This window comes from Orcinus orca, chromosome 2, assembly GCF_937001465.1.
Source record: "Orcinus orca chromosome 2, mOrcOrc1.1, whole genome shotgun sequence".
In the NCBI taxonomy this organism is placed as follows: Eukaryota; Metazoa; Chordata; class Mammalia; order Artiodactyla; family Delphinidae; genus Orcinus; species Orcinus orca.
In genome coordinates this window covers 141,869,030-141,888,013 of record NC_064560.1, presented here as the reverse complement: position 1 = coordinate 141,888,013, position 18,984 = coordinate 141,869,030, and the positions used below count along the sequence as shown (strand labels likewise).

The 18,984-nt window shown below is 38.4% G+C and overlaps 1 pseudogene; it reads left to right on the top strand.

The window, feature by feature from the left end:
• The first annotated feature begins 5,891 nt into the window (after positions 1 to 5,891).
• Positions 5,892 to 7,099, top strand: LOC101289234 (transcription factor BTF3-like; annotated as a pseudogene).
• Positions 7,100 to 18,984: the final 11,885 nt, after the last annotated feature.

Here is an 18,984-nt window from a genome sequence, read left to right as displayed (position 1 = left end):
ACTTCTACCGCTTGGTAGCTGGATAGCCTTAGGCAAGTTTCATACCTCCCTGAAATTCACTTAATTCAGTCTGTAAAATGGCATAATAACTTATTATAGCATCCTTTTAGGAATTTTAAATCAGTTCTTGAAATAAAAGTACACAATATATAGACAAGTATGGATTCCTCAACAGATGTTTGACCTTTCATTTCTCCAGTATCCCACCCGCATCAAATAAAGAAAAATACTTTTTAAAATTTACGAATATTTCATTGTTGTAAAGTTAAAGCCATAAAAATAATCAAATGGCCTACTATCATACCGTTAGAAGAAAAAAAAAAGGTGTTCATGAGAGTTCCATATTAGAATACAAGTTTTCCTTAGGCACCTGTTTATGTATGCTATTCTGCTCTTTGCAATAAATAATTAAATTTAAAAGACTTAATTCCTCACTTTTAAGACCTTATTAGTTTACAAATTACATATTGACCTATGCTAAATTTTATACCGACCCATGCTAATGAATTCAGTACAGAAAACAAAAAACACTGCACTCAAGCAAACTACATATATATATATATATATATATATATATATAACTTATATGAGAATTGCTACTCCAGCTTTCTTTTGGTTTCCATTTGCATGAAATACCTTTTTCCATCCCCTTACTTTCAGTCTGTATGTGTCTCTAGGTCTGAAGTGGGTCTCTTGTAGACAGCAAATATATGGGTCTTGTTTTTGTATCCATTCAGCCAATCTGTGTCTTTTGGTGGGAGCATTTAGTCCATTTACATTTAAGGTAATTATCGATATGTGTGTTCCCATTCCCATTTTCTTAATTGTTTGGGGTTTGTTATTGTAGGTCTTTTCCTTCTTTTGTGTTTCTTGCCTAGAGAAGTTCCTTTAGCAGTTGTTGTAGAGCTGGTTTGGTGGTGCTGAACTCTCTCAGCTTTTGCTTGTCTGTAAAGGTTTTAATTTCTCCATCAAATCTGAATGAGATCCTTGCTGGGTAGAGTATTCTTGGTTGCAGGTTTTTCTCCTTCAACACTTTCAATATGTCCTGCCACTCCCTTCTGGCTTGCAGAGTTTCTGCTGAAAGATCAGCTGTTAACCTTATGGGGATTCCCTTGTGTGTTATTTGTTGTTTTTCCCTTGCTGCTTTTAATATGTTTTCTTTGTATTTAATTTTTGACAGTTTGATTAATATGTGTCTTGGCGTATTTCTCCTTGGATTTATCCTGTATGGGACTCTCTGTGCTTCCTGGACTTGATTAACTATTTCCTTTCCCATATTAGGGAAGTTTTCAACTATAATCTCTTCAAATATTTTCTCAGTCCCTTTCTTTTTCTCTTCTTCTTCTGGAACCCCTATAATTCGAATGTTGGTGCGTTTAATGTTGTCCCAGAGGTCTCTGAGACTGTCCTCAGTTCTTTTCATTCTTTTTTCTTTATTCTGCTCTGCAGTAGTTATTTCCACTATTTTATCTTCCAGGTCACTTATCCGTTCTTCTGCCTCAGTTATTCTGCTATTGATCCCATCTAGAGTACTTTTAATTTCATTTATTGTGTTGTTCATCGTTGCCTGTTTCATCTTTAGTTCTTCTAGGTCCTTGTTAACTGATTCTTGCATTTTGTCCATTCTATTGTCCATTCTATCTCCAAGATTTCGGATCAACCTTACTATCATTATTCTGAATTCTTTTTCCGGTAGACTGCCTATTTCCTCTTCATTTGTTAGGTCTGGTGGGTTTTTATCTTGCTCCTTCATCTGCTGTGTGTTTTTCTGTCTTTTCATTTTGCTTATCTTACTGTGTTTGGGGTCTCCTTTTTTGCAGGCTGAAGGTTCGTAGTTCCTGTTGTTTTTTGTGTCTGTCCCCAGTGGCTAAGGTTGGTTCAGTGGGTTGTGTCGGCTTCCTGGTGGAGGGTACTAGTGCCTGTGTTCTGGTGGATGAGGCTGGATCTTGTCTTTCTGGTGGGCAGGTCCACGTCTGGTGGTGTGTTTTGGGGTGTCTGTAGACTTATTATGCTTTTGGGCAGCCTCTCTGCTAATGGGTGGGGTTGTGTTCCTGTCTTGCTAGTTGTTTGGCATAGGATGTCCAGCACTGTAGCTTGCTGGTCGTTGAGTGAAGCTGGGTGCTGGCGTTGAGATGGAGATCTCTCGGAGATTTTTGCTGTTCGATATTATGTGCAGCTGGGAGGCCTCTTGTGGACCAGTGTCCTGAAGTTGGCTCTCCCACCTCAGAGGCACAGCACTGACTCCTGGCTGCAGCACCAAGAGCCTTTCATCCACAGGGCTCCTTAATTTGGGATGATTCGTTGACTATTCAGGTATTCCACAGATGCAGGGTATATCAAGTTGATTGTGGAGCTTTAATCCGCTGCTTCTGAGGCTGCTGGGAGAGATTTCCCTTTCTCTTCTTTGTTCTCACAGCTCCCAGGGGCTCAGCTTTGGATTTGGCCCCGCCTGTGCGTGTAGGTCGCCGGAGGGCGTCTGTTCTTTGCTCAGACAGGACGGGGTTAAAGGAGCCGCTGATTCGGAGGCTCTGGCTCACTCAGGCCGGGGGGTAGGGAGGGTCACGGAGTGTGGGGCGGGCCTGCAGCGGCAGAGGCCGGCGTGACGTTGCAGCCTGAGGCGCGCCGTGCGATCTCCCGGGCGAGTTGTCCCTGGATCCCGGGACCCTGGCAGTGGCGGGCTGCACAGGCTCCCCGGAAGGGCGTGTGGCTAGTGACCTGTGTTCGCACACAGGCCTCCTGGTGGCGGCAGCAGCGGCCTTAGCGTCTCATGTCTGTCTCTGGGCTCCGCACTTTTAGCCGCGGCTCGCGCCCGTCCCTGGAGCTCTCTCAAGCAGCGTTCTTAATCCCCTCTCCTCGTGTACCAGGAAACAAAGAGGGACGTAAAAGTCTCTTGCCTCTTCGGCAGGTCCAGACTTTTCCCCGGACTCTCTCCCGGCTAGCCGCGGTGCACTAACGCCCTGCAGGCTGTGTTCACGCCGCCAACCTCAGTCCTCTCCCGGTGCTCCGACAAAAGCCGGAGCCTCAGCTCCCAGTCCCGCCCGCCCCGGCGGGCGAGCAGAAAAGCCTCTCGGCTGGTGAGTTCCGGTCGGCCCGATCCTCTGCGCTGGAATCTGTCCGCGTTGCCCTCCGCACCCCTGTTGCTGTGCTCTCCTCCGCGGCTCCCAAGCTCCCCCACTCCGCCTCCCGAAGTCTCCACCCGCGAAGGGGCTTCCTAGTGTGTGGACACTTTTCCTCCTTCACAGCTCTCTCCCGCTGGTGCAGGACCCGTCCCTATCCTTTTGTCTCTGTTTAGTTTTTTCTTTTGCCCTAACCAGGTACGTGGGGGGTTCCTTGCCTTTTGGGAGGTCTGAGGTCTTCTGCCAGCGTTCAGTAGGTGCTCCGTAGGAGTTGTTCCACGCGTAGATGTATTTCTGGTGTATCTGTGGGGAGGAAGGTGATCTCCGCGTCTTACTCTTCCGCCATCTTCCCGGAAGTCTCAGGATACTGTCTGTTTTGCTTTCTTATCATTCTTGTGTTCCCTGGAGTAGCACTTTTAATTTCCTTCAAGAACTTTTCCTTTGCCTTCACAGCTTGGCTAACTGTTTGTTGTCAAGACACCTAGCTTTTGGCCTGTCTTGGCTTTTGACATGTCTTCCTCACAAAGCTTTTGATTTAAAGTGAGAGATGTGGGACTCTTCCTTTCACTTGAAGACTCAGAGACCGTTGTAGGGCTATTAACTGGCCTAATTTCAATATTGTGTCTCTGGGAATAGGAAGGTCTGAGAAGGAGAGAGACAGGGGAACGACCAGCAGGTGGAGCAGTCAGAACACACACATTTATTGGTTAAGTTCACCATCTTAAATGGGCACGGGTTCGTGGTGCCCCAAAACAATTACAATAGTAACATCAAAGATCACAGATCACCACAACAAATATAATAATAATGGAAAAGTTTGAATTATTGTGAGAATTACCTAAACGTGACACAGGGACATGGAGTGAGCAAATGCTGTTGGAAAAATTGTTCAAATAGAATTACTTGAGGCAGGGTTGCCACAAACCTTCAATTTGTAAAAAGCACAGTATCTGCAAAGCACAATTAAGCAAAGCACAATAAAATGAGGTATGCCTGTATATGTTATGCTTTATACATTGCAGTATTCAAGGCTCAAATTGTCCCAAATTTGGCCAATGTGAACTCCTTGAAGTTGACCCCTGTATCCACACAATCTCAGTGGTATTGATAGCATTCCTGCTTTCTGGCATAGCAAGAGGTATCAAGCTCATCTGGTACATTTCCTGCCCCAGACCTAGAATAAGCCATTTTTTTCAAGGAACCCTTCTTCCTTTTGTTGAGAAATGGCTTTTAGAGACTATGATCAGCACTGGGGATGCTCACTTCTACCAGACTGTCATTATTTCTATGCCCTCTCAGTAAATAAAACTAGGAAATATGTGAATTTCAGAAAGAAAAATAAATCATGCATTCATATGGATATTTCCAATTCAAGTGAAAAATTAAATCATCGATTATTATATTTGTATCTCTTTGCTTTCACACTGAAAATCTTGGTTTTAATGACATTAACATGATTACATATTTGATTATGCATATACATATATAACGTATATTATGCATAAAGTAGTTTCAAAGCAACAATACTAGTATTACTACTAACAATAGAACTAATAGTACTAACAATAGAACTATCATTTGTGGGAATTCCCTGGTGGTCCAGTGGTTCGGGCTCCAAGCTTTCACTTGCACAAGCTGTGTGGTCAAAAAAACAAAAAGAACTACGAATTGCAACTAAATATTTCATTGTGGTTCTTTTTGCTCTCTAGGATATAACTCACCATGGAGCTACATTAAAAGTTTGAGTTTTAATGTCATTTGAAATAATTTTTTTTTTCTGTGTGGCTTATACTGTCAATTTTATATACTCCTAGGTTCATTTGTATCCATTTGTTTCAGATTTGTAGGAGTTTTTTTTTCCTTTTTGATCCAAGTTTTTTACTTATAGGAAATGTTCACATGGTTCCAAAATCAAAACTATAAAACAAGGTGCAGTCAGAGAAGCTTTTTAAACACTTTTTGTCCCTCCTTTTCACAATAAAGGTGTTTTTTAAGGCTATGAAATTGGACTGAATTGTTAAAGAGAACCTGATACCAGAGGGAGATTCAATAGAGTGCATTGTTAGTAACAGTTACAGGGGGGAAATTACATGTTAATGAAATAAGCCTTATTCAAATCAGTAAACATATTATAGATCCAAAATAAATTTTATACAAAAATAAATTTTCTTGTCTTCCTGGTGAAGTGCCTCTCCTGATCTTTTCAGCTAGGATCCAATCAACTATGGGGTGGGGGAGGGACTGGGGGGGCTGTGGACAGAGACACAGAAGTCTCTACTTCAACAAGAGGAAAACAAAAGAGCTTCCTGCAAATTGGAAAAAAAAATTCCAAAGTTTCCTATATACAAACAACAACTAAGTGGAAATACAGAAAAGGGAAAAATTCTTATTAAAAAGATACCTGCACACAAACCCTGTGGCTAAACCTAATAAATATGTGCAGGACCTGTATTAAAAAAACTATAAAATTTTACTAAAATAGATGACAGAATAAATGGAGAGGCATACTAGTTTCTGTTTAGACAGATTAGACAGATTTAGACAGATTATTCCTAAATTATAAAGTCAGTGCAATCACAATCAAATTACAACTTTGGGGGGAACTTGAAAAGTGATTCTAAAGTTTTCAATTAAAAATAAATATATATTTTGGGAAATTTGGAAAAGCATAATTGGGGGCACCCCATGTGTGTCCCTAATCCCAACTGGTCTGCCTGAGACCCCCTGAGCGCCAGACCTGGTCCCCCCACAGGGCCCCATTTCCACTCCCTCAAGATGAAAGAAAGTATCATGAACCAGAAGAAACTCACAGAACTGCAGGCGCAAGTGAACATTGGTGGGAAAGGAGCTGCTCACAGAAAGAAGTTGGTTCATAGAACAGCTACAACAGATGATTTAAAACAAACAAACAAACAAACTTCTCCTTAAAGAAACTTAGGGGTAAACAACATCTCTGGTATTGAAAAGTTAATGTGATGCACATTAACAACTCTAAATTTCAAGCATCTCTGGCAGCCAACACTTTCACTGTTATTAGCCATGCTGAAACAAAGCAGCTGACAGAAATGTTACCTGGCATCTTAAACCAGCTTGGTGCAGACAGTCTGACTAGTTTAAAACAACTGGCTGAAGCGCTGCCAAAATAATCTGTGGATGGAAAAGCACTGCTTGCTACTGGAGAGGATGGTGATGATGAAATTCCAGATCTTATGGAGAATTTTGCTGAGGCTTTCAAGAATGAGACAAACTGAATTGAGTCAACTTCTGAAGATGAAACTTGAAGTTACTGGGTGCTGCTATTTTATATTAAGACTACTTTTTAAAACTTTGTCCCTGTGTCTGATAAAATATACATTTCTAATATTTTAAAGCCCAAGCCCCTTGGACACTGAAGCTCTTTTCAGTTTTTGCTTATACACAATTCATTCTTTGCAGCTAATTAAGCTGTAGAAGCCTGGTAATAAAGTTTGAAACAAAAGTTAATAAAGTTTTTCACTTAGTTTTTTGGGTTGCTTTTTTTTTTTTTGCCGTACGCGGGCCTCTCACTGTTGTGGCCTCTTCCGTTGTGGAGCACAGGCTCCGGACGCACAGGCTCAGCAGCCATGGCTCACGGGCCTAGCAGCTCAGCGGCAATGTGGGATCTTCCCAGACCCGGGCACGAACCCGTGTCCCCTGCATCGGCAGGCGGACTTTCAAGCACTGCGCCACCAGGAAAGCCCATCTTCACTTCGTTTTAAAAAAATGCATAATTGGGGGAGGATTTAGCATAGATAAAAAATAGCTATTAAAACCTACTATAAAATAACTTTAAGTAATACAATACAGCACTCAGTTGAATAGACTAGGGTCCATAAATAGATCCAGGAACACATGGTAATTTGCTATATGAGTGCATTTCAATATAGGGAAGACAAAGGTTATCCAATCAATTATACTGGTACAACTAACAGAAACTTGGGAAAAAAAGAAGCTGATCCCTACCTGTTTTTTTTGTGTGTGTGTGGTACGCAGGCCTCTCACTGTTGTGGCCCCTCCCGTTGCAGAGCACAGGCTCCGGACGCGCAGGCTCAGCGGCCATGGCTCACGGGCCCAGCCGCTCTGCGGCATGTGGGATCTTCCCGGACCGGGGCACGAACCAGTGTCCCCTGAATCGGCAGGCAGACTCTCAACCACTGTGCCACCAGGGAAGCCCCTCTACCTGTTTTTTTTAACAACTAAATAAATTTCAGATAAATTAAAAGTTAAATGTAATATATACAGTGGAATATTACTCAGCCATAAAAAAGAATGAAATAATGTCATTTGCAGCAACATGGATGGACCTAGAGATTATCATACTAACTGAAGTAAGCCAGACAGAGAAAGACAAATATCATATGATATCACTTACATGTGGAATCTAAAAAAAAGATACAGGGAGTTCCCTGGCTGCCTAGTGGTTAGGATTCCAGGCTTTCACTTCCATGGCCTGGGTTCAATCCCTGGTTGGGGAACTGAGATTCTGCAAGCCACGTGGCATGGCCAAAAAAATCTAAAAAATAAAAATAAACAAAACAATACAAATGAACTTATTTACAAAACAGAAATAGACCCACAAACATAGAAAACAAACTTATGGTTACCAAAGGTGGGAGGATAAATTAGGAGTTTAGGATTAAAATATACACACTACTATATATAAAACAGATAACCAACAAGGACTTACTGTATAGCACAGGGAACTATACTCAATATCTTGTAATAACCTATAATAGAAGAGAATGTTAAAAAAGTATATATTTATATATATTGATAACTGAATCACTTTGCTGTACACCTGAAACTAACACAACATTGTAAATCAACTATATTTCAATAAAAATTTTAAAAAATTACAAACTACCATATGAAAAATATTAAATGTTAAAAAAATCCCCAAATTATAAATGTACTAGAAAACATGTTTCATTCTTTATTAAAGAAATACAAATCAGTACAAGGTTTTTATTAATGAGATTGCCAAAAAAAAGAATATAGTTGACAAAACTCAGAACTGATAAGGATATAAGGAGAAAAACAATTTCATATGTAGTTGGTAGGAGTATAAATCTGTATAATTTTCCAATATGCTTCAAAGGTCTCATTGACCCATCAATTTTATGTATATGAATTTACTTAAGGCCAGTTTTGACACTGCCTGAGAATAAAGGTGAGGCTCACATAATAATGGAGAAAATTTGTTTAATCATTAAGATGAATTAATTTGGGGTCATTAAATGACAGGCAAGCTGAGAAAGTGCCCTTGTTAAAAGACATTATAAAGTGATGAATCTTAACATGCTCAAAAAGTATATTTAAAAAACTTAGTAAAAAACTTAAAACTTGACTCTTGGTAGTGGGGGAAGGGAAATTAGGAACACATTTTTTTATTAGCTAGATAATAAGTTCACAGGTGTTTGCTATGATTTTGGCTATTTTTTAAATGTCTGAAACATCATTACATAGTAAAAGGTATTTTAACTGGATGAGAGACAGGGATTAAGTGAATTCTTCTTTTTGGATAAAATTACACACTGTACTGACTTTTTGATTATTTATTCCTTGTTTGCCATATTTGATTTGATGATATCTGAGAAGACATTTATTTTCAAAGTGAAGAAACTTTTAACAAGATATATGAAAAATTTGTGAACTTGGAGTCAACCAGAAAAAAATGCATAGTTATAGCCAAACCTACTACAAGTAGTAGCTGGCAATGAGGCTGCTATGCACTTGTCACACAAGCGTATGCAGCTTGTGTAACATTCTCTAGGAATACTTCTTATCATGAGTGAGAATGCATATTCATACATCATTTAAATATTTTAAATTGGATTTTTAACTGATAGATTATAGATATATGTGTGTGTTTGCACAATGTGCACATATATATGTACATACATAAACAAAATAAAATAATAGTGATTTGAACACTTGTATTTATAAAAGTTGATTCACTGAGGGGGAAAACATGTGTGATTCCATTACATGAATTAATGCACTAGAAGATTTATCTGAAGAAATTATCCATAATTTAGGATGGAGACACAGAGATGCAAAAGGTAGGTTCAAAGATACTGAGGAAAGACTGAGGTCTAACATACATTTAAGCTGAACACAAGGAGAAAAGGGAGAAAAGGACAGAAGGAATATTTGTAGAGATATTGGTTAGGAATGTAGGCCCCATGAAGGTAGAGATTTTGTCTGTTTTTTTCAGTACCATATCCCTAAACCTAGAAGACAGCCTGATATATAGTAAGTGATTAGTAAATGTATGTTAAATGCTATTGAATTCTACTTCTAGTAGTATGGGAAGGTAAACACCTAGGCCAACTATCCCACTGAAAGCCTTCAAAATGCCTGGGTAAAATATCAAATCTTAAAAGTATTTATGAGATCCCAAGGGACTTTTTGTTAAATGAGAGGCAGAAGATGAAAGAGTTTTTGCAGGGACAAATACCAAACAACTCAAACGTTACATCTGAGAAGGGAACCAAAGAAAAAGAAATGAGGTCCAGAAAAATACCCCTTAGGAGAAATAAGCATTATATACATGATAGAGTTGATGGTTTGTTGGACCAGTAGAGTTGATGAACTGTTGGACCAGAAGAGGAAGAAGTCACCAGCACAGCACTTTCCATTTTAACTTAAAGATCAGGTGGCTTATATACACCACAAGAAATGTGAACATACGTTTATCAAAAGACATGAACAAGTATGTCATTAACAGCACTGTTCATACTGACCTCAAATTGTGTGGAAACCACATAAATGCCCATCAACAATAGAATGGATGCACAAATTATGGGGTATTCATTCATGCAATGGCATAATACACAGCAATAAAAAAAGCTACAGTTACAAGCAACAAAATTAACAAACATCACAAACCTAATATTGAACAAGTATAAAATAATCCATTTATATAAAACACAAAACAGGCAATAACCATTATCCTGATTTCTAACAATGTGTCATATTCATGGATTGGAAGACAGTATTTTATAGGAACCAAATTGACCTATAGATTCAAAGCAGTTCAAATCAAAATCCCAGCAAGTTTTTTGTGGATATTCAGACTGATTCTAAGATTTATATGAAAATGCAGGCGGGCAGGAGAGTCAATTAAAACACGGTGGGAGAATCTGCTCTACCTGATATGAAGTATTAACATGAAGCTATGGTATTAAGACAGTGGTACTGGCTCAAAGATAGAATCATAGACCAATGCATGAAGAACCTAGGGGCAGGGCAGGAATAAAGATGCAGACGTAGAGAATGGACTTGAGGACACGGGGAGGAGGAAGGGTAAGCTGGGACGAAGTGAGAGAGTGACATGGACATATATACACTACCAAATGTAAAACCGGGGTTTTCCTGGTGGCGCAGTGGTTTAGAGTCCGCCTGCCGATGCAGGGGACACGGGTTCGTGCCTGGGTCCGGGAAGATCCCACATGCCGCGGAGCGGCTGGGCCCGTGAGCCATGGCCGCTGAGCCTGCACGTCCGGAGCCTGTGCTCCGCAACGGGAGAGGCCACAACAGTGAGAGGCCCACGTACCGCAAAAAAAAAAAAAAAAAAAAGTAAAACCGATAGCTAGTGGGAAGCAGCCGCATAGCACAAGGAGATCAGCTCCGTGCTTTGTGACCACCTAGAGGGGTGGGATAGGGAGGGTGGGAGGGAGGGAGACCCAAGAGGGAAGAGCTATGGCGATATATGTATATGTATAGCTGATTCACTTAGTTATAAAGCAGAAACTATCACACCATTGTAAAGCAATTATACTCCAATAAAGATGTTAAAAAAAAAAAGCATCATAGACCAATGAAATAGAGAGCCTAGAAAGAGAAACATGCATATATGGATATGTGATATAGGAGAAAGGTGGTACTGCAGAGCAGTGTGGAAGGCACGGTCTTTTCAATAATTGAAGTTGGGCAATTTGACATTCATAAGGAAAAAAGAAATGAGACTTAACCCCAGCTCACACCATACACAAGAACCAGTTCCAGGAAAATGATACAATTATATATGAAAAGTAAGATAATAAAGTTTTAGAAAGTTAAAATAGGAGACTATCTTCTTGACCTTGAAATAGGGAGATACATTTTAAATAGGACACATAAAGTATCAACCACAAATATTGATAAACTGAACATTATAATCAAGAAATTCTTAATACCATTTAAAAAGTGAAAATCCCAGCTACAAGGTGGGAGATGTTTGCAATGCATACAGTTGTTCCTTGGTATCCCCAGGGGATTGGTTCCAGGACTCCTTTCAAATATCAAAATCCACAGAAATGCAAGTTCTTCATACAAAATGGTGTAGTATTTGTATATAACCTACACACATCCTCTGGTATATTTTAAATCATCTCTAGATTACTTATAATACCTAATACAATGTAAATAGTTATAAATACAATGTAAATGCTATGTAAGTAGTTGTCAGCATGTGGCAAATTCAAGTTTTGCTTTTTGGATCTTTCTGGAATTTTTTTCCCCAAATATATTCTATCAGTGTTTGGTTGAATCCATGGATGCAGAACCTGTGAAAACGGAGCTCCGACTGCATACTCAACAAAGGATTCACTTCCAGAGTATATACAGAACTTGTAAAATCAAGAAGAGAAAGTCCCCAAAGAGGATATCCAAAAGGTTTAAAAAAAAATAGGAAAACATACTCAACCACAACAGCCATCTAGAAAATGCAAATTAAAACCACAAAGAGATGCCACTACGCACCAACCACAATGGTTAAAGTTAGAAGACTGACAATACCAAATGTTAGCAGGTATATGGAGCAATGGGAACTTTTATATACTGCTCGTGATACAATGACTTCAAAGAACTGTTAGGTGTTACCTACTAAAGTGTGTGCTCCGTGTGTGTGTGTGTGTGCGCACACGTATTTGTGTATAACTTACAACCTAGCAATTTCATTCCTAAGTATATATCTGTGCACATGTTTACCAAAAGACAAGAAAGTTCTATAGCAGAATTATTTGTAAAACCCCCAAATTGAAAAGAATCTCAATATCCACATACTGGTGATAGTTATCTACAGTGACATACAAGAACATGAATGAGTCACAGGAACATAATGTTGGGCAAAAGAAGTCAAACACAAAAAAATACATACATTATGATTTTATTTATGTGAAGATTAAAAAACAGGAGAAAAAATAATAATGTTTAGGATGCATTCATCACTTTTAAAATGATGAAGGAAATCAAGAAAGCAATTACCAGAAAGTCAAAATAGTAGTGTTAAAAGATAAACTGAGGAACATCAAAATTTTGAAGAGTGTATTTGAGCAAACATTGATTCCAATAAGAGCAACACCAAACTGAAAATGCTTCAGTGCGCTCCTGTCAGGAGTTAGGGGAAAGGTTTTTATTATAGGGCAGATAGGAAACAAAGCAAGGAAATTATTTGATTGGCTATAGCTTAAGCAATTGCCTTATTTGGGAAAGTCTAGTTGGCTGTTTGTGACTGGCTGTTCTTAGATTTCAATTTCTTCCTTCAATGCATTTATGGGACTCTGCCTGAGGTTTCAGTTTGCTTTCTTAGGCTGACAAGCATTAGGGCCACTCAGTCTAATGACTTCTTTGATTACTTTAACAGTGGTTACTTCTGAGGGTGGGAGAGGAAGGGAGAAATCATTGGAAGGGGATATGAGAGGGGCTTCTTGGGTCCTGGCAATGTTGTAGTTTACCTGGGTGATTGCATAGGTGTTAGCACTGTGATAATTCATTAAGTTGAATACGGTCTGTTTTGTATACTTTTCTGTGTGCTCTTCACAATGAAAGAGTAATCTATTTATCCACGTATGAGTCAGGTAGCTAGGAATAAGTCTTACAAAAGATGAATAAGACGTTTTTGGGAAAGGCATTAAAGGAAATTTGAATAAATGGAGATATGCCAATTTCATAGTTTGGAATACTCAATATTGTAAAGGTGTCGATGTTTCTCAAATTAATCTGTAGCAGTGCTGTCCAATAGAAACATAATGTGAACCACAATTGTAATCAAATTTAATTTTGTTAATTAGCCACATTAACAAAAAGAGACAGGTAAAATTAATTTTAATAATGTATTTTACTTAATCCAATATATCCAAAATATTATTTTAAAATGTAATCAGTATGAAAATTATTAATGAAATATTTTATTCTTTTTGTCATATTAAGTCTTTGGAATCTGGTGTGTATCTCATGCTTACAGCACATCTCAATTCAGACTAGTCACCACCTCAAGTGCTCAACAACCACAGGGACAGCATAGATCTATCTAGACAATGCAATCTGAATCAAAGTCCCAACAGATTATCTTGTGGCATTTAACAAGCTGAGCTTAAAATTATATGGCAGTTCAAAAGCAAAAATAGCCAAGTACCTACTGTAAAAGAAGATGCAGATGTTTCCCTACCAGATATCATTTATTAAAAAGATTAAGTAATTAAATCGGTGTAGTACTGGTTACAGACAGAGACAAATAGACTCAGGGAACTGAATAGAGCCAACAAACAGACCCAATTAAAAAGGTCTTTCAATAAATGGTGCTGGGGTAACTGATAATCCATTTGTTTAAAAAAAGAAAAAAAGGAAAGAAACTGGATTCCTTATACCATACTTAAAATTCAAACTTAAGGATTTAAAGACTTAAATGTGAAATGCAAATATAAAAAGCTCTGAGAATGAAGTATAGGCAAGTATGTACACAAATTCAGGGCAGGAAAGGATTTCTTAAGATGTAAATGATTTATAGCTTTGACATGTTAAAATTAAGAACTTCTGGGAGAAAATATTTGTGATGAACATAGCCAACAAAGGACTAGTGTCTGGAATATATATGCAACTCCTACTACTAAAGACAAACAAACGAACACACAATCCAGCCGAAAAAGGGGCAAGAAATAGGCACTTCATAAAAGTTCAAATTGCCAAGCAAAAACATATGAAAATATGCTTGAATGCTTTACAAGATACTAATAAAAAAGTAAAAAGCAGAGTAACAGGAACATCCATGCATTGATGGTTGAAATGTAAACGGATACAATCACATTGGAAATCAGTTTGGCGCTATCTAGTAAAGGGGAACATATCTAATAACCTAAAAATGTCACTCCTAGGTTACTTACCCTAGAGAAACTCTTGCACCCATGCAGCAAGAGATGTACAAGAATATTTATAAACAATATTTTTTGTAACAGCCACAAACTGGAAAGAACTCAAAGGATCATCACCATAAATAAAAAGAATAAATTATTTTTATGTAATGGAACACTATACAGCAATGGAAAGGATTAACTACAACAGATGATTCTTAGGAACATAATTAAATGAAAGAAGCAAGTCACAAACAAGTACAGTATGGTTTCACTTATATAAAATACAAAGTCAGGCAAAATTAAGTGATTTTATTTTATTTTAAAATTATTTATTTTTGGCTGTGTTGGGTCTTTGTTGCTGTGCGCGGGCTTTCTCTAGTTGCGGTGAGCGGGGGCTACTCTTCGTTGTGGTGCGCGGGCTTCTCATTGTCATGGTTCCTCTTGTTGCTGAGCATGGGCTCTAGGCGCACAGTCTTCAGTAGTTGTGGCACATGGGCTCAGTAGTTGTGGCTTGTGGGGTCTAGAGCTCAGGCTCAGTAGTTGTGGCACATGGGCTTAGTTGTTCTGTGGCATGTGGGATCTTTCTGGGCCAGGGCTCGAACCCATGTCCCCTGCAATGGTAGGCGGATTCTTAACCACTGCGCCACCAGGGAAGCCCTGATATTTTAAAGATACATTTTTAGGGATGCCATGCATAGGTTTTATAAATTTTATTTATTTTTTAAATAAATTTATTTATTTTATTTTTTTATTTTGGCTGTGTTGGGTCTTCATCGCTGTGCACATGCTTTTTCTCTAGTTGCGGCAAGCAGGGGCTACTCTTCGTTGTGGTGCGCGGGCTTCTCATTGCGGTGGCTTCTCTTGTTGTGGAGCACGGGCTCTAGGCGCATGGGCTTCAGTAGTTGTGGCTCGTGGGCTCTAGAGCACAGGCTCAGTAATTGTGGTGCACGGGCTTAGTTGCTCCGCAGCATGAGGGATCTTCCTGGACCAGGACTTGAACCCGTGTCCCCTGCACTGGCAGGCAGATTCTTAACCACTGCACTACGAGGGAAGCCCACAGGTTTTAAAATTACAAAGAAAAGCAATGACTATCACAAGTCAGAATAATGACACTCCTTGGGTGGAGGACCCAATAAAGAAAGGATGGACATACAAAATGTTGCTAAATCATGGTCGATGTTCTGTATCTTAATTCATGTGGTGGTGACATGGATGCTCACCATATTCACACTTCCATAGTTATATTTCACAGTGTATTAACATAAAATAAAAATATCATATTAAATTTTTAAACCCTGGATAAAGTGAGTGATATAGAGTATCTCAGAGTGTTGGTTGTTTAGTGGACAGTTTTTCAAGGTGTTATAATCTAAATCAACAAAGGCAAGGAAAAACTGTGAATGTTTTAGTGCCTATGAAAAGATTGCGCCTGTAAAAATGAAGTCTGTATTTGGAATGAAGAGTCGACTTTCCTCTAGGGTCATTTAAAACTGTTAGTTCATTTAATATGTGAAGGAAATCACACTGCTGAGAAACTACAAGAAAATGATAAAAAAAATTACAGCATGTGAACTTATATTAAAGGAATATCATCATCAGTCATCTTTCTTCTTTCAGAAAGTTCTTTCAGGATTTCCCAGATTAGAGTGAAAGAAACCAGCAGGTCAAAAATTCTTTCAATATTTAACACTTGTCTTCTCACCAGAAGGATACACTTATTGAACAGCTGCATGAGAACCACACACTGTAATATTGCGTTGGCCAGTAATATTACAAAAAGTTCATTTGGGTTTTTCTGTAACATCTTATGGAAAAACCCGAATGAACTTTTTGGCCAACCCAATATATTTTTAGCTTTTTTCTCTTTTAAAGTTCTGTCTCTTCATTTATAACATTTGTTGGTAAGATAGGAAGAAATTACCAGAGAGTAAATTGCTATTGGGTGAACCTATCACACACATTTTGTCCCAAAACTGATAACTTTTCATTGTAATTGATAAATGTTAAAAAGGAAACTTTTTGCTTTGTGCTCATCCTATGTTCCATTTGGGGGCATTCTTTTTTTCTCTTCTACAAATAGGAGGTATTCTGGAGAATAAATTTAAGCAGCACTGGCTATAGAATGTAGTTTGTTAAGATCTTTCACTTGAAACACTATATTCCTACTCTAGTACATTCTTTTACCTCTTCCTGATAAATAAAAACTACAGTAACAGAAAAAGGGGGTAACTATAAGAAAATTTTTTTTATTGAAGAACATACAAATTTACATTTTACATTTTAAAATATGAATTTTATTTTATTTATTCCTAATCTAAAACCTAACTTAAAAACTTCTAATAGCTTTACATTTAAATGAGAAAATAATTCCACAGTCAAATCAATTTAGAACACAAAATTAATTTGAGTTGCTACAGAATTTCTCAAAGTCTTTAATATGCTGATATACATTATAAATCTCTAAGGAAGGGATACACAGCTGTAATTTCCTAAACTTATTTAACCAAACCTTCTGTAGCTTTTAAAACTGAGGCTACTTTGAAAAATCATGTAGTATAAACTCCATAGGCTGTTTGGACATTCTGGACCACCTACACTATAACCTCAAACCTTTCCAAACCAAAACCAACTAAATATGATCTATTAATTGTCCCTGAAACACTGTGTGTTGCTAACATACGTTTTCCTGACTCCCTCAGAGCCAATGAATATTTGATGTATATATATATATATATATATATATATATATATAGTCTTTGCACTGGCACTTGGAGCCATTTGACCTTGCATACCTTGGCTGGAAACATAAAATGCCATTTCCAGGTTTAGCTCATATCCTTAGGAATCCTAAGTTTTCCACATTCTGAAGATATATAGAGATTTTCCTTGGCTTACAACAAGGTTACATCCTGATAAACCCATTGTAAGTTGAAAATATCATAAGTCAAAAATGCATTTAATACAGCTAACCTATCAAACATCATAGTTTAGCCTCGCCTACCTTACACGTGCTCAGAACTCTTACATTAGCCTACAGTTGGACCAACTCCTCTAACACAAAGTTTATTTTATAATAAAGTGTTGAATATCTCATATAATTTATTGAATACTGTACTGAAATTGAAAAACAGAAGGGTTGTATGGGTATAGAATGGTTGTAAGTATATTTGCTGTTTACCCTCATGATCTCAAGTCTGACAGGGAGCTGTGGCTCGGGCCACTGCCCAGCATCACGAGAGTATCCCACCACATATTATTAGCCTGGGAAATTATCAAAATTTCAAGTACAGTCTGGAAGTAAAAATTCGAAGTACAGTTTCTACTGAATACTACATACTGCTTTCCCACCACAGTAAAGTCAAAAAGTCATTAAATCGAACCTCGTAAGTCAGGGACCACCTGTACAACTTTTTTTTTTCTTGTACCACCTATCTCCCAGTTAATTTCTTCCAAAAGGAAAAAAAATCTTAGACTTTTCCAAAAATTGCTCAGCATACAATAATATTTCTCATTGTAAGTACTTTTGTTCATTAAATGAACACTGTTTTCACCTCAAAGGAAACTGATTCCATGATGTAACCATTAGAGTCTTAGTTTTGCTAAGTATTCTTGTGGGAAGATTGTGAAAAATCTGTAGAAGCTAAACCACAGTGCATTGTAAACGTCTGAATCTTGACTATTCTCTAGGAAGCAGTGAGGTCTATGTGAATGCGCTCCATTTCCAGCACCAGGTGTTGAATAGATGCTCAATAAATGTAGAGTGAAAGACTATTATCAGTCCTTAAGAGAGTAAAAGAAATCAGCTTAAAGTTCTTCTTAGTAATGAAAGGCAAGGACTACCACTCAATCTCTAATGCCCCAAATGTCTTCCCTTTACTTAATAAATAGGCTTTCAGGGACTTCCCTGGCATTCCAGTGGTTGGGACTCCACGCTCCCAACGCAGGGGGCACAGGTTGGATCCCTGGTCGGGGAACTAGGATTCCGTATGCCGCATGGCGTGGCCATAAATAAATAAAGAGATAAAGAGATAAATAAAGAAATAGGCTTTCAATAAATGTTTCCTAAATTGAATAACTCAAAAGACAAACTGAGATTGTTAACATTGATATGTTGAGAGACTAACTTGTTTGGGTTGATTTAGAAGTAGTAATGCACTTCCCTAGTGGCGCAGTGGTTAAGAATCTGTCTGCCAATGCAGGGGGCATGGGTTCGATCCCTGGTCCGGGAAGATCCCCTATGCCTCGGAGCAACAAAGCCCATGCACCACAACTGCTGAGCATGCACTCTAGAGCCCGCGAGCCACAACTACTGAAGCCCGTGTGCTCTAGGGCCCATATGCCGCAACTACTGAGCCCACATGCTGCAACTACTAAGCCCATGTGCTGAAACTACTGAAGCTCAACACAGCCAAAAAAAATAATAACAAAAGTAGTAATAATCTATAAGCATCGTTGAGATGGTCTTAAGTATAACAAAGGTACAGAAAAGTGCACAAGTCGTAAGTATACAGTTCAGTGGATTCCCACAAATATAACCATTACCCAGGTGAAGAAAGAACTTTACCAGCAACTTAGTTTCCTTCAAGCTCCCCCTTTCAATCTTTAACCTCTCTATTCTCCCTGAAGACAGCACTATCCTGATTTATAACACCATAATTTCTAAAACCATAGATTAGTTTTTGAAATTTGTGTCAATGGGATATTGGGTTGGCCAAAAAGTTCATTCGGTTTTTCTG